The 22,832-nt window shown below is 33.7% G+C and overlaps 2 long non-coding RNA genes across 2 annotated transcripts; one reads left to right on the top strand and one right to left on the bottom strand.

Moving 5' to 3' along the window:
• Positions 1-8,914: 8,914 nt before the first annotated feature.
• Positions 8,915-16,945, bottom strand: LOC139857852 (uncharacterized). The gene is made up of 3 exons (XR_011762721.1): positions 16,590-16,945; positions 13,404-13,506; positions 8,915-9,192 (listed from the first exon to the last, which is right to left on the bottom strand). It is a non-coding gene; the product is annotated as an uncharacterized lncRNA (long non-coding RNA).
• On the top strand, positions 9,051-13,380 carry LOC139857851 (uncharacterized). The gene is made up of 3 exons (XR_011762720.1): positions 9,051-9,308; positions 12,161-12,251; positions 12,915-13,380. It is a non-coding gene; the product is annotated as an uncharacterized lncRNA (long non-coding RNA).
• Positions 16,946-22,832: the final 5,887 nt, after the last annotated feature.

Here is a 22,832-nt window from a genome sequence, read left to right as displayed (position 1 = left end):
AGACTTTGGAGGATATGTTAAGGGCTTGTGTGTTAGAATACGGTGGTTCGTGGGATACACATTTACCGTTGGTCGAATTCGCGTATAATAATTCATATCATTCGAGTATAGGAATGCCGCCCTATGAAATGTTGTATGGTCATCGTTGCAGAACACCGACTTGTTGGTTAGAAGCCGGGGAGAAACATTTTGCAGGTCCCGAAATTGTTCAAATGACAGCCGAAAAAGTTGCAATTGCGCGAGAAAAGTTGAAAGCCGCTAGAGATAGACAGAAAATGTATGCTGATCCGTGTAGACGTCCGGTAACCTTTAGTGTGGGTGAACGAGTGTATCTGAAAGTTTCGCCGTGGAAAGGGGTTATCAGATTTGGTAAACGTGGTAAGTTAGCACCGAGATTTATTGGTCCGTTTCCGATCAGTGAAGTGTTGAATGATCAGACTGTGGTGTTAGATCTTCCGCCAGAGTTAGCTGGTATTCATAATACATTTAACGTGTGTTATCTTCGTAAGTGCAAAGTCGATGATGAAACGCAACTTCTTCCTTTAGAAGATTTAAGGGTCGATTTGAATAAGAAATTGGTGGAAGAGCCGGTCCGTGTGATTGACCAAAAGGTGACTAAGCTGAGAAAGAAAGAGATTCCGATGGTGTTGATTGAGTGGAAACACAGTTTGGGATCTAATCTTACGTGGGAAACGGAAGAGTTGATGAGAAATCGCTACCCTCATTTGTTTGACCAAGACCAGATTCCAGGACGGAATCTCCTTAAGGGGGTGGATTTGTAACAGACTGAAACCCGGGCTAGTTGTAAGTGGACTATTTTTGCCCTTAGGGTTTGTGCTTAGTCTTAAGTGATTTTTATTTTAATTATTTTATTAGTGTTTTATTATAATTGTGTTGTGACCAGCTTGTGACAAGGGTCCCAGAACAGGTTTGTTTATTTTATTTGGACCTCGTTTGGGTTACCTAATCCTGTACGAAAGATATCAGATAACTGGTAAATACCCGTGTGTTGCACAGTGTGGGAATTAATCCCAAATATGTGACTAGTGTACTGCCTTCTTCTTTCCATTTCTGGAATTTTCCCAAACACCCCGTACCTTCATCCCTCCCACCTAACCAAATCCTAATTCTCCATTGTTGATCTTGAGCTCGAATTGGTCTTGAAATCACGTTCTTTACACTCTACTGATTCTTTTAAGGTATGAATCATGAGCTTTCATGATCAATTTAGTGTTAAAATGGTGTTTTTAAGTGTATTTGTTCATAAGCTTGATTTTGTGTCAAAATCCATGGATTTGATGTTGTTATGGTCAAAACTTTGTGGGTTTATAGTCTATAACATGTAGTAATTGAGTTGTGGTAAGTTTTGGTGTCGAAAACGAGCTCTAGATCGAGTTTTGGTGAATTTAGCTTGAAGTCCGTAGGTTGTGTTCAGAATCTGCAGATGATGAACACAGTTGGCCGACTGTCGGTCGACAGTCGACCGACTGGCTAGTGAACTGACCGATTGAGTTCGACTTTCGGCCGATTGTGGTGATACCAAATAAGTCGACCGATTGGGAAAGTCAGTCGACCGGTTGTGTCAACAGTCGACCGACTGTCTATGTCAGTCGACCGATTGAGGAGACAGTCGACCGACTGTGTGTCCAGGGCAGAATGTTTTACCAAAGTGCCTTTTTCTAGCCGTTATGCTGCCCGTTTATATTTTGGTGTTCAGGATGTAAATTTATGTAAATTTATAAATTTTGAAAGTGCATAAGTGTTAAGCATGAAAATTTTAGCGGACGCATTTTTTTTATGAATTTGCTATAATTCGCTGTCAGTGTGTCTAATCTTGATGGGAACACTATTCTAACTTGGTTTTTGCTGTTCTCAGGAGATAAGGACAAGAAAGAAGCTCAGAAATAATAACTGAGCAGTTGCTGGTAATTGGTGAGTGGGTCTATCTCCGGATGGAGTTTAAGTAGCATATCATGCTACTGTGGTTGACTCTTTTACCATGCATAGTGTAGAAATTGCCATGTTAGAATAATAATATCGTTTTCCTGATGTTGTATGTGAATTATGTGTACACTGTGTGAATGGCACCAGTCGGGCCTAGGGAGACTGGGGACTCGAGACCGTGCCTAGGAGAGGTTAGAGTCCGTATGAGGTCAACCGTGCCTAGGGGAGGTTGGGTCCATAGGCTACTGATTGTGGAGTATAGTGTGAATGATGCATCCCCTGCATCTGGATAACTATACTGTGAATTGAGTAGCAGGGACTATCGGTAGACTCAGGCCCGATCAGCTGGGAGTAGTGTGCTCGTACAAGCCGCCGATCCTCGTATTGTCTTATTGTATGCTAGTTGGTAGTTAGCAGGTATTGTTGATGTATATAGCTTGTGTGTGGCTTAAGCTATATCTGTTAGATAGATTCCATTCACTTAGCGGTGCGCTAATCCCCCACATGTTTCCCCCTTTGCAGGTTTAGGTACTGCTAGATGGGATGGGTATTGATGCAGAAGACATGTTTGACAACCCAACTCTGATGTGGACTTTTGTATAAATAATGTTTTGTGATAACGTAACACCGTTATGTAAACTTAACGTAATGTCACGAATTAATGTAAAGACGTGGCTTATATTGTATTTGTTAACAAAGTCTTCCGCTGTGTATTTAAAAAAAAAATGGCCGGTGTTACAATTTACACCGAATTTAGAAACAACACTGATGCCCTTTGGGATTACCTCTTGTCTTGCAAAATTCTAAATACCAACCCTCAAGAATTTAACTATCCTGCGGCCTGGCACCAAATAAGCGATGGAACTTTTAGCCCGGGTAAAACTGTTGAAAACGCCCTTAAGACACATGAACTTCGGATCATAGCTCGATTCATTGCGAACACGGTCAACTACTAATTTCATAGCAATGAGAAAATGTCATACTTGGACATTTGGCTCACTGACCGAATTTCCAATAAGAAACATGTCCATGTCCCCCATGTAATTGCTGAATATATTTTCGATAAAACTGGGACAAAGGGGAAAAAGGGCACGGTGGATGGTGTATTTGTGACATGGATAGCAATGAAATTGGGAATTGACATCTCAGGGTACATGGCCAATGAGATGGCTAGATTCGGGTATGCTGATTTCAAAGGGGGTAAGATTCTGAAAAGGGACGTGAACAACTTTATGAGGAGTTGGTTTGATCTAAAAAACATCGGGGAAAATGAGGAAGAAGAAGAAGAAAGGGTGAGACATGAGTATGAAACGGGTAATCTTGGAGCAAGTAGTGGAGCACAAGGTGCGGAGAGTAATGCTCCCAGTGATTATGACCAAACCTGGCTTGAAAATCAATTTAATCAAATCAATATTAACGAAACAAACCAAGCATATGAAGCAAGCTCCCACTTCTCGGGCCTACGTGCAGTTTCTCAATGGGAAGTTCATTGTAGCCAGCTACATCAAGCGGACCCAACTTCCCCGAGGCCATTTGCTCCCACTTTTAACCTGTATGATTATAATCAACCAAGAACCCAACTACTAATCGACTATGACCCAAACGAGGCACTTAGGCGAGCTCAAGAAGTTGAGTACTTTGCAAGGAGGAGGGAACAACAACAACAACCAAGCGAGCAAGGTGAATTGGATAGGTCACCAAATTATGACGACTACCCGAATCAGGACCAATCCAGAAGTTTCTACTACGGAGGGTATAGTTGGTGGTAATTTCTATTGTTGTGCTCTCATTCCTCTTGTGTACTTTTATTTCAACAAGTGGCATGTATAACTAAGGGCGGATGGTTTGGGAGAATTCGAACAATTTGATGATTTGTGTGTGTTGAAAACAATTTGTTTGTGTTTGAAATTCGATGACGATGGGAAGTATTTGAATCCGGAGGGTATGTGATTCCCGAATGAAACAATGAATTTGAATTATGGTTTGTAATAATCCAACACTATTAGGATCGTAATGTTTATTATCGTGTTTATCTTGCATGTGTTGTTGATGATTATGATGGTTAGTGTATTGGTTGTGAAATTGTGGATGATCGTTACTATCTTGTGCTTGTTTGTTTAGCATAGAGATTATTATAATTTGTTTGTGATCATGATGGTTGGATTATTTGGTGGAGTTCGTCTTTAAACTTATGATTGTTTTGATTACTTTTGTGATGACGTTGAAACTCTTTGATCTTATTGTGGGCGCATATACTCCCTCGAGTATGGCCCCTCACATTTTGTACCTTGTGAGCATACTTCAAATTGTAGGGAATGTCATATGCACTTGGCTCCTTCTTTTGGCTCATCAAGTGGTACAATGACAAGCGAGCAACTTGGTGACTACATATTATACGAATGGTAACAACAATGATCGTTTGATCTTCGCCGTTTTTACTTTCTTCCCTCTCATCTTTTCTATTTCAAAATGTCCCTCATTTTCACTTATTCTACCGCTTTAATGAAATGAGGGAATTGCATACGCTAAATGTAGGGGGAGAGTTAAAATTTTGGGCCATTTTGAAGCTATTTCGAGTGAACGTATCGCATGCATCATAAAGTTCAAAGCTTGCATTGTCGAACAATTTTTGGAGCAAGTTTTTAACCATTACATTAATACATATCATAAACACCTAAAATGGTTAAAACTTGCAAAAATTTTCAAAATTTTTGGGGGAAAAGTAAAGTCTTTTCCAAGTTTTTCAAACTTAAGGAAGTAAAGTCTTCCCGGTTTTAAAAAGTTCGGTGGTTAAAGTACACCCTCTTATGTTTCAAAAATAAACTTGAATGGTTAATTCACTTGGTGTAGAAGACTTCCTAATCTACACCATTTTACATTTAGCTATGCTAAGTGTCGTGGGAAGAGGAGCCTTGAGCTTCACAAAGTGCTATCCTTTTTAGGAGCAATGGCTTCGTGCTAGTGTTGCTAGATAACATAACCCATAGCCAAAAGCTATGACACCATTGCACATGCAATTAACGAAACGGTAGTAACTACTTCCTACTTTTTCTTAAAATAAGCATAAAAGCTTATTATGTGGGAAGTAGATAAGCATCATCTCATTTTGGAAGTAAAGTCTTCCAAGTTATGTTTGTTCCAATCTTGGGAGTAAAGTCTCCCAAGTCAATCTCGATTATTTGAAAGGAAGTTAAAGTCTTCCTAGTGCTTCAAAAATTTGGAATTGGCGGAATTTCTTATTTAGCCACGTGGGGCCCTAATTCCACGAACCTTCGTCAATGCTTTTGCCCTACTATGAGAGAAACCATAGAGTTGTGATAGAAAGCTTGATGAGTGCCGGTTACCCCATGCCCGGGTAACCAAATAAAGGTGGGGTACCCAGTCCCTTACCTTTGGCACACCCACCTTAACCCTATTCTTAGAATTGACGACTATCAATTGGAATTGACGACATATATTTGGAATTGACGATCATTCTTGGAATTGATGAAAAATAGGTGTTTTGGGGGCATGGAGGTGGAAGAGGGATAGCCATTGCGGGTTGATGAGGTGAGCATTCTTTTTGGAAGCGTATTCTTTACACGGTGCATTTCGTGATTAGTGGTGATGTGTGCGATTTTCATGGACCTTATTCATTTCGGGGTGCAATTTACATATTTTGGGTACACTTTAAGTTTGTTCTAGTAGGCTTATATTGATATGATTGATTTTTTTGATGAGTTTATGGCTATTCCGTGAATCCTACATATTTGGTCAAGTTCAAGGAGGTCAAGTTCGAGTTTGTAATGATTTGATACTTTGTGATTGGTGTTTGATGACCTTCTCGTAGATGAAGTTGACTTTGACCGGGGGCATGATTGGTTCGGGTAGACTTAGGCTTGAATTATGTTTATGTTAGTGTTTGAGGATTGAAGATTTGAAGATATTATTTGGAGCTTGAGTTAAGCTTGTGTTAGTAGAAGAAGAGGATGATTGTGCTTAGTCCTAGCAAGTGCAAGTTTTTAGAGAACACCATAGCCACCTATTGCATATTCATGAAAGGTATCATTTTGAGCTTAACCTTCTTGCGCTTTGTCATTGTTCACTTATTTGTTCTCTATCTCCAAACTTGTTTCGTAGATTGCTTGCTTGAGGAAAAGCAAAGATTCAAATGTAGGGGGTTTGATATCGCTCCATTTATATATGTTTTATTTCGCGATATCTACCTCACTTTGCTCGGTTTATGACTATCTTGGAGCCTATTTTATATGCTATTGAGCTAAATGGTAAATTAAGGGCTAAGGAGTGAATTTGGTGTAAAATTGACCAAATCTTGGGCAAAATTGGCTAAGAAAATGGAAAAGTGCAAAATCAGCATCAAAAGCGCCGCTCCTCAATCAAGAGCGCCGCTCCTATGAGCCAAAAGCGCACACCAACTAAAAAAGTGACATTCTTATGCACATTTCAGCTCCATTTTCCTCCAGTGAGCAGAAGCGTCGTTCCTACAGTGAAAGACGTGCTCCTATTCAGCCAAAAGCATTGCTCCTCAACAAAAGCGTCGCCCCTGTTTAGAGCCAAAAGTGGCGCTCCTGTCGCTGTTTCAGCCTAGATTTTCAGCATTATAAAAGGAAGGAGATTAGGTTGTTTTTCATATGCATCTTTAGAGAGCAGCTGCTTAAGGTCCGAATTTCACATACAAAACCCTAATTTCATCATCCATTGGTATTTAAGGTTGGATTCAAGGAACGTAGCTCAAGATTCATCATTGTTTAGCTTAGATCTTCATCTTCTTTACATTTTGGGTTGTAATCTTCACTTTACTTTTCATATTTTGCATTGATTACTTGTAATAACTTGAAGATGATGATGATTTACATTTCTATGCTTATTATTAGTTTAACTTTAGCTATGATTGGCTACATCTCTTGTGTTTGCTTATCTATGGATCTCTAATACTTGTGTTTACCCCAAATCAATTGATTATTGTTGTTTGAATGAATTACATGATCATGTGTTATTGAGTTAGCTAAAGATCCATTGCTATGAGTTTGTTATAGGCTTGACTTTGATTACATATGTTGTGTAGCTCTCTTAGTGATTTGAGAAGTGAATCAATATGTGCTTCAACACCTTAGGTGATCTAGACAACTAGCTTAGGAATTGCAAGTGATTGTGTTCTTGATCTAGGTTGATTTTCAATTGGCCTCTAGTCAACATATTAATGCCGATTATCTTAAGTGATTTTGATAGTTGGGGGTTTTAAGTGATTTCAACCTAAGCTCAATCTTAATGACCAAATCATGCTTAACTCGATCTTAAGATATAAAGCTTATGTGAATTCGTGGAGTATCATTTGATTTGAGGTTTAGTAGTGATGCTAACTATTTAATAGTTCAACAACTAATGAGATAGCAATATAGGCAAAATAGGGCAAGCCAAGCATAAAGAGGATTAGATAAGTGAACACGTCTTAGTTAATTTGTGTTAAGTCTTAATACTTCACTACTTGTTTCTTGTTACTAGTTTAATTGATAAATTTAGGTTTGTTTAATTGTGTAAGTTTTAGTTGTTAGTTGATATCAATCGAAACCCCCCCCCCCCCCCCCAATCAAACAAACCTTAGGACAATTGATAGTTTCAAATATCCGACTTACACCGTGTCCCTTGGGACGAACTTGATAAGAATACTTACATTAAAGTGCTATAATAACCGGGTTCTAAGTGCTCGTTAGTTGTGTGTGCTTGATTGTAGTGTTTGAATCAAATATAAATTTAGAGGGTAAAAGATATATATCGCACGAACGCATCACACACGAAAGACTAAGAACAAATAACAACAGTTTTCTTACGGTGCCAACCTAAAAATCTTGATTCTAGGCTGCTATGGTCAATTTGGATGTTCATAAAGATGTAATTACTTACAAGTATCAATTATCTAGCATCAAACTACCATAACTAGCACAAATATGCAAGATTCAAGCATCAAATGCATATTTATAACATAAAGAACAAACCCTTAATGAAACAGAGATAAAACTACAAAATCGATGCACATACCTAAATCTAGATCACATAGATGTCCCGAAATCAGGATCTAAGTCCTTACTCAATCCAATAACATCAAAGATTCAAGCTTGGGTTTGATGGTGAAGAAAGTTACATACACTGTGTGTGTATGTGTTCTAGTTTGGGAAATGAATGGAAGTGTCCAGATGCAATCCTAAATGAGTGTTAAAACCTATACCCCATAACACACAGGTATTTACCACTTTTCAGATATCTAACGCACCTCGTTAGGTTGCCCTAATGAATTCCAAATCTGACAAACAAATATGTTCTGTGATCCTTGTCACAAAACGAATCTAAGTATATCATCAAATAATGGGTTAAAGCTACAAATAAGTCATATGCTTTTAGTTTGTTTCAATGTAGGCTATATACTCCAAAAAATACAATTGTAGATCATAAACTTTTAAAATGTGTGTTAGTGTAAGCAAAATGTGACATGCTACCAGCTGAACCGATAAGACTATTTTTTGACTTTTTTTTAACTGAAAAATTACACAAACAGTCCATGTGATTTGCTCATGTTCCATGTGCAGCCCGTGAGACTAACAGTCGTTATAAAAGTTCATTAAGTCAAATCACATGTCACTATCTCCATATTCATACCCACCTTCATCGTCTTCTTATAAACATAACCCAAATTCATTCAAACAAAAGAAAATATCAATAGCCACTATCAAAATCCATTCAAAAATCGTTACGGACAAAATCAAACACACAAAAAATAACAACAAATAAAATATTAAATCCACAACCAATTAGTTATAAAACCTAAATGCCGTAACAATTACACACAAACAAAATCAAATCTCTTTTATCTCTTTTCTCTTTTAAACATTAAAAGAGGAGCAATATCTCTCCTCATTAATGTATGTTAGCCAATTATGACCATTAGATCATTACTAATCTTTCATCTAAACCATCCATTTACACTATTAGCTAACAAAAAAAAGAATTAGCTAATCCAAGGTTTAAAAGACTAAAATACCCTTTATTTAAATTCATAATTACAAAAAACCCCTTTGTTGATCTAACGAACAAATCTGATATCCAGGTCCAAACAAATAATACACACTCAAGAACCCTAACATTTACATCTAATTTCGATCACACATGTTCTTAGTTGATTGTTCATCAATCATCATCTTCCTCTTCATTTTATACGATTAAATCCAAAGCATGAATCAATTAACCTTCCATCGGCTATTACAAAAAAAAAGAGATCATTTCAGAGATTTTTCGACCAAATAAAGATGATGAACAGGTCTCGAATTAAAAAGATGATGAACAAGTCTTGAATGATGAACATCTTTAATCAGGTATATGTGATATTTGTATTCTAATTTTATTTATCATTATATCTAATTATAAGTTTATTATATGTTCATCTCGCACCTTTTTTTTATTCTTTCTTCTTGATTCGACAAATATTGAAATTACAAGATAATCGTATACTATATCCGTTTGATTTTTACCAATCTTTGAATTAAATCGTTGTTGGTTAATTGCTGTTATTTCATCACAGGATCATTCTAGAACAACAGCTGTTAATAGACATATTTTTGGAAGTTTGACACTAATTGAACACAAAATTGTATCAACAAAATCAATTAAAATAAATTATATTATGGACATGATTTCGTATTCAACCTTTCTAAAATTATTCGCCATAATGGTTGGGTTTTCTTAGTATAAATATCATTCTAAACAAACCCAAAAAATACACTCAATTTTCTCTTCTCTTATAGCATTTCTAAGAAAACAAACGTAATGGCTATAGTTGTTCAACATACTCCTTTGAACCTGTTAACAAGTGAGATGAATGGTGCTGTTGTTAGGGTTAAGGTTTTTGAAACTCAATCGATTCATAAAATACTTAAAATGGGAGTGGCCTTTTGGGCGTCTTCGCTTAGGTATTATTTTTATCAATGTTTTCTGTTTCAGTGTTAGTTGCAATTTCACATTAACTTACAGGTCTTTATTGCTCTGTGATTTACCTTTCTAATTTACCAGGTAGTTCACTGTGTTATGCATTTTAGAATCCCAATCAACTCACTACTTTAAACATTGGATATGAGTTTTCACATTAGTATTTTTCATTAGACTATTTAGGAGGCAAGTGAAAATTGTTGTTTCTCTTTTAAATCGTATTGTTGTAGCTATAATTATAGTTATAGTTATGCTTATATATAAAAGACTAATGTTAATTGATGTTAAAGGATCATTAATATATTTGTTAATATGATCAATACTGTTAGCGTGTTAGTTTATATAAAGAGTCTAATTAGTTTGGTTTACATTTTATATGTGTTTACAATAGTTTTAAACATTACCCATTTTCAACTTATTTGTCAAATCTTAATGAAATACATTTACGCTACACTTTTATATAGATGGAAGAAAAACTGAGTTGTTGGTTTTACTCATTTGCTAGTGATTTTAAGATAAAAAAAAAAGTAAGATGAATCACTTAAATTTATGACCCATTTGGGTCATAAGTGACTATTTTGAACATATACGTATTCTTAAAAAATAGAAGCCACAAAGACGTCCAAGAATACCATTTTAGACTTACGGTATAAGATGGGTCAACCCAGGTTGGTTAGTTTAGGTTTCGGGTCGTGAATGAGAAATTTTTATTATTTTGGTTAAAGTGTCAAACACTACTCTTGGGCCTACTTTGAGGGTTTGTAAGTTAAAAATCGTTAATTTTTGATAAAAACGAATATTTTTGTTAGAGAGTATCCCGGCAAGCTTCAAAATGACATAGAATATATATGATTTTGAAGAGTTTAGATGGGTTTAAATATTCGTCAAAAGAGTGTGTGGGGGCTGAAATTTTCTGTGCAGAACAGCAGGTAAGCATCAATTTTGTGTTAATTTTTTGGGTTGTTTTCGTGAAGCCATAACTTTCAACCCGTAACTCCCTTTTGAAAAATAAGTTGTCGATAGAAAAGTAGTAGAGTCAACTTTCCAACTGTTGTTCATCGTTATATCTTTCTGTCATATTTTTGAGTTATATTTCTTTTAAAAGCATATTTATTTTGATGTGGATTTGTTGATATTATCAGTCATGTGGGTTAATATAACTAAACGGGTAAATGAATAAGGTTTATACTATGTAGGTTAGGGTTTAGGTTACCCTAACCTAAATAGGGTTCATATAATTGTGTTTACTGTTCTTAAAATCTCGGGATAGATTGTTGAACTTTTAAATATCGTTATCTTACAGAGTTTGATGGGTCACCAAGAAAATACAGAATTTGCAAACGAGTTCGTAATGTGTGCTTACTATGTTTATAAATAGGGATAAGCAGAACTTAATTTTTATGTTTGATTTCATTATCAAACGAGTTCGTAATGTGTTGGGTTGACAGTCTTACACTTTTTGTCCACTTTATTAGAATATGTTATTAAATTTTAGCACAAGAATACTATTATCATAATAGTAATAAATTTGCAATAGAATGATATTGAAGGTTGTATTTTTTCGGATAAGGTTTTCCCTAGGCTACCCGGGGAAGAGGAGTATTTTTTACTCTGATATACACAGCCTAACTGGATTATCCCATGATTATTTCCGGCCCTTTTCCCTGGCCACCCTGATATATTGAAGGTTGTATGCAAAAATATAATTTGGGTGACTTTTAACCCATCTCACATATTCCTTTTTAAGTACATTTTATGTTTGACTTCTTTCGGATGAAACACAACCCATATTGACTCGGTTATTAAGAAAAGTGTAGTGGCATCAGATGCTAACCCGTATTGTATAGTGCGGTTAAAACAACTTGTTTGGTAGTTGTTGTGAATTAAGCTAATTAGGGCAGAGGTGGCAAGTTCGACCCATTTCTTAATTTTTTTTATCTGAACAACTTTACTTGCAAAAGTTTAGGATGATGGGTAAAATGAAATGGGCCGGAAATCACTTAAATAGTTATATCAAATTCTTAAAACCTCCTATCACTTTCATAAAAAAAGTCATATCATTAATTCAATACATTTGTTAATTATGTAGTTAAAGAAATGGACAAAAAGTGTTGACGAGAATTCAAAAATGACTCGACCCACTTGGACCTGTATTAAAAAAATGACCCAGGTTGGGACTGACCAAATTTTCTGTTGTAAGGATTACCAGACCTGCAACTAATGCTGTTTTTGTCTGTTTCAGAAAGATTTCTCCTACCATTTTGCTTGATGTACCATAAGAGTCCTTGATTATGATCGAAAAGATATTCGGTCCTTTACTTCCGATAGTAATGGTAAAAATTTGACACTTGAATCATAATTTTGAAATAACTTTAGGTATCAACTATTGTTTTGGTTTATCATGAAGGTTAGAAAAATCAAACGAAGCATTGACCGCTTTGACCCGATGAGAACCAACCATATTTGTATACTAATCTGCATTGGGTCATGTAGTATAAACTTATAAAGATTTATTCATAATTTATTTTCTATACATGCATAATGGAATGACTCCATATTGCACCTTTCTGTTTGGCACTCTCTTAGAACAGAGGAAAGCTCAACTATGAACACATTGCTAGAGCGTAACGCTGACTGTAGTGTTAGTAATATTTAGTGCTAAAGATGATTTATTACTCACGGTTTCTACTATTTCGGATTATGCTAAAAAAAAGTTTAGGTTAAATGGATGTTGAGTAACGGGTCAAAACATGGGTTGAACCAAAACTCTAAATCGTCCATATTTGTAGTACTAACTTTTAAAGTTGATTTTTCACGTATCAACACACAAGTTATGATACGTTAAAATATTATTAGTTTCAGAGTGAAATGAATAAGAGGTTTTACACTCAAACTACTATTAGAGTGATTTTAAACCTATTTTACCTATTCTTTCTACAAATATCTTTCTGTATACCTTGACTCATGTAAATATTTTGATTTTATTTCATTTTTAGGTGACACATGAAGGTATGACTCTTCTCTTTATCACATGAAGTTATATATGTTGGTTGATTAGGCTTTTGCAGTGGTCTTGATTTGTAATTGCATTTTGTGAGCGTGGTAATTCGTAATAACATTGTTTATATTTATTGGTCGTCAATTAGTTTAAAATTGCATAATTTCAAGCAACGAGAGATGAACGAAATCAGTTTGTAATGAGTCTGTCCCTTCTGCGGTTCCCGTTGTTGATTATTTTGGTTTTCGCGGACTTTTAGAATTGTATATTATATATTTGTGTTATAATCGTTGAAGATTGTCTCAAAATATTATCATTTCCTAAAACCCGCAAAATCGCGGGTATTTAACTAGTAATGAAATGGAAACTTAAATTGAATTCGACAAACCGTAACAGAAGTATTATCGTGCCTTAGAGAATGTGAGATGAAAATTTTCGAATGGTTTATCGGAAGCAACCTAGAAAAATAAAAAAAAAGAGGTTGTACCATTTTTATATTTATCAAAATCTCCGTTGTTCCACAGCTGTTTGTTGCGGTTGTGGTGGCCGAAAAAATCGAGTTCTTGGACTTCACTTCTTTCCAGATTCACCTGAGATGCGAACAAAAATGGAGGTTTTAAGATGTTGGGATATCAACAAAAACAATAATTTTAATATGTTACGATTTTAAGCCTCTATTTAGGTAAATATATGCAAGTATTTGTCGTGCTGTAACAACATATCAATGGTGAATGTAGCTTTTTATAAATTGTATTGGATTTTGTTGTAATTTAGTTTTCAATTTGAATTTGTATTCAGTCTTGATTCTGATTTAAATAGGGTTTTAAGTTAATTAAACTGGGTTGTTATAAGTAATTTTTTTTTAATTTAGGTTTTGTTTAGGAGAAGATGGATGAAATGAAGATGAGGAAGGACACAAAAATGCCCCACACGTGCTGTCCACATGACTCGGTTTTAACGAAAAAAATTAACGACGTTAGCATGTTTAATAAATACCTTATTTATTGTAAGGGCCCGTTCTAATCCACCTGGACGAACGCTTCTACAGCTGGTCCCATTGCGACGTACTGTCCTAAATATGCCCTGAACGACTCCATGAAATATCCTTAAAATGAGCAAATGCATAGCGGAAGATTTCTTTCATACATGAGAATAAATATGCTTTAAAGTGTCAATCAATCAATTCCATAATTTAATAGACCACAAGATTTCATTTTTCATAAATAACATTACACTCGCAAGTGTATAAAAATCATTCATATGAATTGAACACCTGGTAACCGAACTAACAAGGATGCATATAGAATATCCCCCGCATACTCGCAAGTATGCTATATAAAGACAATCGCAATCACCATAATAAATCGAAGTACTAAAGCATTCTATTTTCCAGAATGGGGTTTGTTAGTCCCATAGATCTATCTTTAGGATTCACGTCAATTAGAGTGTCTGTTCCCTAATTCTTAGGCTACCAAGCTAAAAGGGGCGATATTCGATTTCGATAATCCAACCATAGAATGTAATTTTTGAGTACTTGTGTCTATTTCGTTAAACATTTATAAAATTAGCGCATGTATTCTCAGTCCCAAAAATATATTGCAAAAGCATTTAAAAAGAGAGCAAATGAAACTCACAATACGATATTTTGTAGTAAAAATATGCATACGACGGAACTGAACAATGCAGAGTTGGCCTCGGATTCACGAACATATATCATTTATTTATATTAAAACATATACTTGTAATCGAATAAATTTATATATTAATATTAATAATATACTTTATATTTTCATTTTCTATCTTGTTAATAAATAATTAATATTTATATTTAACTTTTAAAAGTAAGTTATTAATATTAATATTTCAAATACTTATTAAGCTATTTTAATTAACTAATTTATTGATAATTGATATAAATGTAATACATATTATTTAATATAATAATAACTAATATTTATTTAGTAAAATAATAATAATAATAATAATAATAAATAAATAAAGATTTGTATTATTTTGTAATAATAATAATAATAATCATATTAAAAATGATAATGATAATAATGATAAGGTTGCTAAGCTTGATGATCCTCAGTGTGAGTTGTTGTTGCTTAGGGCATGTACGGGAGTTTCTAAACTCTACTTTTCCTTGCGTACTTGTCCTCCTAGTATATTTGAGGCGGCTCAACGCGCTTTCGATGGAGCCCTTCGATCTTCCTTGGAGCGTATTGTTACTGCTTCAGGGCCTGGGTTTGGTGATTGGCAGTGGCGGCTTGCCACCTTGCCATTTGCATTTGGAGGGCTTGGTGTTTATTCTGCGGGAGATGTTCGTCATTATGCTTTTCTGGCTTCTCAATTACAGTCTGCTGGATTGCAGACCAAGCTACTACATCATGCGAGTATTGTTGGTCTTGGTGGTGCTTTTGAAGATGCATTGGGTCTGTTTAATAAAACAGTTGGGTTTGATATTTTAGGTAATCCGAGTGAGGTCGCTGCCCCAATACTCATGAAGAAATTGGTAGATGTTTATTTCACAAAGGTTACCGCTTCTGCAGAATCCACTTTTTTGTTATCTCCCCGACAATCGGCCTTATGGAAATCACAGCAGAGTGATCACACCTCTGCTTGGCTAAGGGCAGTCCCTATTTTGGGGTTGGGTCAGACGATGAACGCAAAGACTTACCGATGTGTGTTGTGCTACCGGTTAGGTGTTCTATTGTTCTCTATCTCGACGGCATGCTCTGCCTGTTCAAGGGTTTTTACTGGGGATATTTTCGGGGATCACGCGGTGTCTTGTGCTGGTATGGTGGGTATTAAGCATCGACATAATATTGTCCGGGATTCCCTTGTTGATGTTTGTTATCGATCTGGGATTTCAGCGAGAAAGGAGATTGACATTGGGTTGTCTGGAGGGAACGACAGGGCCCTCAGACCTGCAGATGTGTTACTTTATTCCTGGGATTGTGGTCGCGATGTTTGTGTTGACTTGACAGGATCTTCTCCTTTGACACAGTCTGGGCTTTCTGACTTTGTCCCTGGACGTGCTGTGATTGATGCGGCTCGTCGGAAGCGGGTCAAGTACGAATCTAGTTGTCTGGCGATTGGTTATGGTTTCATTCCTTTCTCATTTTCTTCCCTTGGGGAATTAGAGAAGGAGGCTGTTTCTTTGCTAAAGCGGGTTCAGAAGAGTTCGATGGCGCAAGATATTGGTGCCGGTGCTGCTGCTCATATTTTTACTAGGATAGGTTTTGCTATTGCTAGAGGTGTGGGGGCCCAGATTGTCTCTAGGCTTCCCACTAATTTTTTGTAAGTTTTAAAACTTTTAAGTTTATTATAATAATAATAATAATAATAATAATAATAATAATAATAATAATAATAATAATAATAATAATAATAATAATAATAATAATAATAATAATAATAATAATAATAATAATAATAATGATAGTTTAAAAATAATAATAATGTTAATAACAATGAAAATACTTATAATACTAATAATAATGATAATACTAATAATAAAAATGGTATATGTTAATAATAATAATAATAATAATAATAATAATAATAATAATAATAATAATAATAATAATAATAATAATAAACAACTTATCAATCATATTAATACTAGTGATAATAATAATAATAAAAATAATAATGAAAGTAAGACTACCTTTCAAAATAGGATTTTTTAAAAAGAATTGCTATAGTGATCGATATACATGAGATATACGGGTTGGTGATTTAAGATGGGTTATGGTGGTTATCTTATGCTCGTTTGCAGGTGAAACAGAAGGTGCATGACAGCAGCAATTTTTGCAACCAAAATGGTTGTAATGATGGTTGGTGGTGTTGTACAAGATGGTGACGGGTGATGGGTTTCATCACATAACAGCAAGTTAGCTAGGTTTAATGGTTATGGTGATTTGTTGTGGGATATCAATCGAAATAGCAATAAGTGGTGCACTATTTTGATGATGAAGTTAAGCAATATGTTAGATATATAATGGTGTTGGTATAGCATATATATATATAAATGAAGTCTAGTTGGTTGAGTATGAGAAGTAAAGTAGAAATCGAATAACAAGGCAAAAGTTCACATGAGTTTTGTTTGTTTGCTGATCCCCGTAATAATAGCAAGCAATCGAATGACAGAAAGGATATAATAGGATACAAAGAAAATAATAGTTGTGGGTTTAATAGAGAGGAAGAAGAAAAGAGAGGGAAAAAATAATAATAATTAAGGTGGTGATTGATGTGTCTTTTAATCATGCATGTGCGTATCACATGAATATATGTATATGGTAAAGTGTAAGTAGAAGACAGTTGTAGTTGTGGTGTTTGCATATGGTAACAAGTGGGAGTTGTGGGTGTGGGGTATCAAATGTCAAGAAAAGATAAAAACATCTTTGCAATTGTTCAATTCGATTAATGAATGGTGATTCCAAGAAACAGAATTGAATAAGGACATATATATATTTATATTATGATAGTGGAGATTAATCAATCACAAACAGCATCCTAATTTAAATTCACGGATGTACATTCAGTTGATTGAGAACAGAGATATATAATATTATAGTATAATATAATAATAAAAATCAATACATGCGAATTCATTTAGCAGTCACGAATTTGTACCTTCTACCGACAGTTTTATTATGGTATTATTTCAAACTATATTTCCAATTACCATATATATATATATATATATATATATATATATATATATATATATATATATATATATATATATATATATATATATATATATATATATATATATATATATATATATATATATATATACACACACACACACACACATATCTATTTACAATTAATCATTCGTAAATCGTCGGGAATAGTTAAAGGTCAAATGAATATATGAAACAGTTCAAAATTTTTGAGACTCAACCTAACAGACTTTTCTTATCGTGTCAGAATTATGAAATCGTATCGTGAGTTTGGTTCAAAATTAGTCGAAATTTTCTGGGTCGTGACAGTACCTACTCGTTAAAGAAATTTCGTCCCGAAATTTGATCGAGGTCGTCATGGCTAATAATAAGAATGTTTTCATGATGAATATGAGTTGATAAATAGAGTTTTATCATCATTGAGTAATATGAATAAAACAATTCGATTATTTGAAGAGTACGAATGAAGCTTATCACAAAAGAGTGAAGTTAGGAATTAAAGATTCGTCTTACCTGTTGACGTAGTCATGGTTGATTTTTCGTGATTTAAGATATTTAAAGAATATCTTCGTAATCTATATAAGATTTGATTCTTCGGTAATCAAGGAAATTATTATCCTCTTTGATTAAATGCGGTAATCTTCCTCGATTTCTATGTCTGATATTTTGTCATAAATTCATCTCTTTCGTTCCATTATTTTCACCATTCCTATACTTTCTTCCTCAATTCATACTTCCAAAAGATCTATTAATATGCTCAATCATGTTCTGATCCTTGACCTTATATTGACTATCGCAACAATCATCCTTCTTTTCCAACTCCCACCGGAGGAATCTGTTTACTTCTACTTCACTCTTAGGGTAGTGGTTTTCGTAATCCTTCCTTGCATCTGTCTTTCCATAATTATTGACATCCACGGTTAATGATCTCTCTATTTACTGTGATTTATACTCCTATTTATATTTTGAAGCTCTATGCTTTTGTTTTTCTCTTCCCAACCTTAAGTAAAGCGATCAAGACATCTCGGTTTGTAGGTATGAAGTTCAAAAGGACATAACTAAGAATATAAGCAGAAAGGAAAGGTAATAGCACGATTTAATTTGTTAAATTACCAGAAATTATAGAAAGATAGAAATATCAAAGAATATTTTCTTGATATGTTTAGAGATTAAGTAGAATGTAAGAGTTATGTAACATGGCACATGATGAGGGTATAATTTGTGAACCATCATCACATTCCATTAAGAATTCAACATGACTTACTGTAATATAATCACGTTGGTCGGGCGTCATTATATTATACTAACTCATGCTTCAACTCCCCACACTTCTCCAGAAATCATTCATAATTTAAACTCAAATTTTATAGAATATAGAAACTAAAACAGTTTCTTTTATGATGTACATAGATAGCACGAGGAGATAGATAATTTTGGACAAAGATATTTATGAAGGTATCTTCAGAAATATCGAGGATATTTATATCAATAGATACGATGATATCTTAGAATTTCTAAGCTTGAAAGATGATGAAGAAAATTTTTTTCAGCAAGATTTTAGATTAAATAAGGAACAAGGTATTCGCTAAAGATTTTATCAGATATTGAATCATCTGGATTCGGTAAGTACAGGTTTAGTTCTTGTGATTTGTTTACAACCTCCTTCATGGTTTGCTCAATCCGTTTTTCAGTTCCAAATCTGAGATTTTTCAACACACCATTCTTTAGTATCAAGCTTCTGGTCATTAAGACCATCTATAGCTTTTGCTGCTTCATCAGCATTCTCATATCTGAATCATTGGTTATCAATCCAAGGTGTTTTAAGAATTTTGAAGGGTTTGAATGAAGATTGTTATTGTTAAGATACAAATGATGTTTAAGATGGAATCAAGTGGCAAACTCGAAGAAATGTTTAACTGTAGAAGATGCAACTTATTAACGATATTTTAAATCAAAATGTGTTATAATTAATATTTCCTACTCTTTTAATACTTTTTAATTGTTCAAGGTTAGTAGTCCAATGTTAGCAGTCCAATGGTCCAATAGTTCAATATATAATCTGGTTAATCAAGACGTATTGCATATCTATCGTCTTAAATAACCAAGATTATATTATATTGTCTCGGGATTAACCAAGACTAGTATATTATGACAATATTTAAATGACGATAAATAAAGTGTGTAAAATAAATAACAATATTTAAATGACGATAAATAAAATTGTGAGTATTAAAATTGCGATAATTAAAATGACAATAATAAAATATAATAAGGAAATAGTCATAACGGGTATAGGAACAGTTAGCTAGGATTTGGTTAGTATAGATTCTTAACAAAATTTCATATAGTTAATTAGTTTGTTTCTAATAAATTTTTATTCTGTCAATAATTTCTTCATTATGCCACATGTTGAATCTTGACTTGGATTATGATCGGTCAAAATTCGAATATGAAATTGAATTTGAATGAAAATAGTTGTTCTTTGGTGAACGGATACGTATATATGTGGACTTGAGCAGTATTGTTAATGACGGCTGAATCTGAATTCAAGAATGTACAGTGTAACTTATTAATGTGAAATCTAAGTATTCCTCGGGTATTACCTACCCGTTAAAATATTTTCACCATTAATAGTTTGTACAAGAGAACTTTTAATTACAATCTTTAAAAAATATATATATACATATATATTTTCTTCAGATGTAAACATGGATTTAATGAGTTAATATAATATTAAACTCATTTGGTTTTTTGTTAGGACTAGAATAAGTAATCTCTAAAACTTTTAGAAACCACATATTCTTCCAAGAATATTTCTCCAATGAAGTTATGAATCAATACTTCATCGTTCATTGTTGTTGGTACTCCTTGGTATCTATGGTGAGTGTGATGTTGATGCTCGTGGAACAGATTGTGAAGTTGAGGCTTGGGATACGGATATTGTTGTTGGTGGTACTGGTATTGCTGGTGCTGACGCTGATGGTATTGTTGATGCATGTGATGCCTGCAAGTTGTGCATCATATTCTCCAAAGCCATTACTCGAGCACGAAATTCATTGACTTCTTCCATTACCCCGGAATGATTAGAGGTTTGAACAAACGGATGAATAAGGTTTAGAATATGAAATATTATATAATCATGGCGAGATACTTTGGAAATGAGGGTGAAAATGGTGTTTCGGATTGGTTCGCCGGTGAGTGCTTAAGGTTCATCGCCAAGAGTGCAGGTTGGTGGGTGGAAGGGATCACCTTCTTCTTGTCTCGATTAATTAAGTCGACTACGAACCCACCCCCAATTCATCCAAGAAAAGATGATAACTAATTGGTTGGTTCATTCCGGTTACGCTGCCTTTGGAGCTCAAGGAACTCGAAGAATCAAGTGAGAAATCCATATCAGAATAGCTGTCAAAATTCGAGGAACTTGAACTAGTGGCGAGTTCCATCTTGTACGGTCAGATAAAGGATTTTCGATATGGAATGATTTTCAGATATCGAATGATATTCTAATTACATAGAATACCTATTTATAATACAGAAGATCCCGTAGATTACGGAGGAACCTTCGGAAGCTGTCAGACAAGTTTATAGTAACAGATATGCTAAGATATGAATTTGTCTATGCCCTATCTATGCAATAAATACAGTAAGACATTTCTAGACTTAGGAATGATAAGCAGGAATTTTTCCACTAGGAATGATAAACAAAACTTATAATATGCAGCTAAGGTCGAAGTCCAAACTCACTAATGCATCCTAACAACTATCAGTTAGACACACTAATGCAAGACCTAGTTCGCTAAGACCACCACCCTGATACCTCCTGTAAAGGCCCGTCCTAATCCACCTGGACGAACGCTTCTACAGCTGGTCCCATTGCGAGGTATTGTCCTAAATATGCCATGAACAACTCCATGTAATATCCTTAAAATGAGAAAATGCACAGCGAAAGATTTCTTTCATACCTGAGAATAAACATGCTTTAAAGTGTCAACCAAAAGGTTGGTGAGTTCATAGGTTTATCATAATCAATCATTTCCATAATTTTAATAGACCACAAGATTTCATTTTTCATAAATAAGATTACACTCGCAAGTGTATAAAAATCATTCATATGAATTGAACACCTGGTAACCGAACTAACAAGGATGCATATAGAATATCCCCCGCATACTCGCAAGTATGCTATATAAAGGCAATCGCAATCACCATAATAAATCGAAGTACTAGAGCATTCCATTTTCTAGAATAGGGTTTGTTAGGCCCATAGATCTATCTTTAGGATTCTTTTCAATTAGGGTGTCTATTCCCTAATTCTTAGGCTACCAAGCTAAAAGGGGCGATATTCGATTTCGATAATCCAACCATAGAATTTAATTTTTGAGTACTTGTGTCTATTTTGTTAAACATTTATAAAATCAGTGCATGTATTCTCAGTCCCAAAAATATATTGCAAAAGCATTTAAAAATGGAGCAAATGAAACTCACAATACGATATTTTGTAGTAAAAATATGCATACGACGGAATTGAACAATGCAGGGTTGGCCTCGGATTCACGAACCTATATCATTTATTTATATTAAAACATATACTTGTAATCGAACAAATTTATATATTAATATTAATAATATACTTTATATTTTCATTTTCTATCTTGTTAATAAATAATTAATATTTATGTTTAACTTTTAAAAGTAAGTTATTAATATTAATATTTCAAATACTTATTAAGCTATTTTAATTAACTAATTTATTGATAATTGATATAAATGTAATACGTATTATTTAATATAATAATAACTAATATTTATTTGGTAAAATAATAATAATAATAATAATAATAATAATAATAATAATAATAATAATAATAATAATAATAATAATAATAATAATAATAATAATAATAATAATAATAATAAATATTTGTATTATTTTGTAATAATAATAATAATAATCATATTAATAATGATAATGATAATAATGATAAGAATAATAATAATAATAATGATAGTTTGAAAATAATAATAATGTTAATAACAATGAAAATACTTATAATACTAATAATAATGATAATACTAATAATAAAAATGTTATATGTTAATAATAATAATAATAATAATAATAATAATAATAATAATAATAATAATAATAATAATAATAATAATAATAATAATAATAATAATAATAATAATAATAAACAACTTATCAAGCATATTAATAC

The sequence above is a fragment of the Rutidosis leptorrhynchoides genome, chromosome 7 (genome assembly GCF_046630445.1).
Source record: "Rutidosis leptorrhynchoides isolate AG116_Rl617_1_P2 chromosome 7, CSIRO_AGI_Rlap_v1, whole genome shotgun sequence".
Taxonomy (NCBI): domain Eukaryota; kingdom Viridiplantae; phylum Streptophyta; class Magnoliopsida; order Asterales; family Asteraceae; genus Rutidosis; species Rutidosis leptorrhynchoides.
Note: the sequence above shows the minus strand (reverse complement) of the source record. Positions and strands in the feature narration are given on the sequence as shown.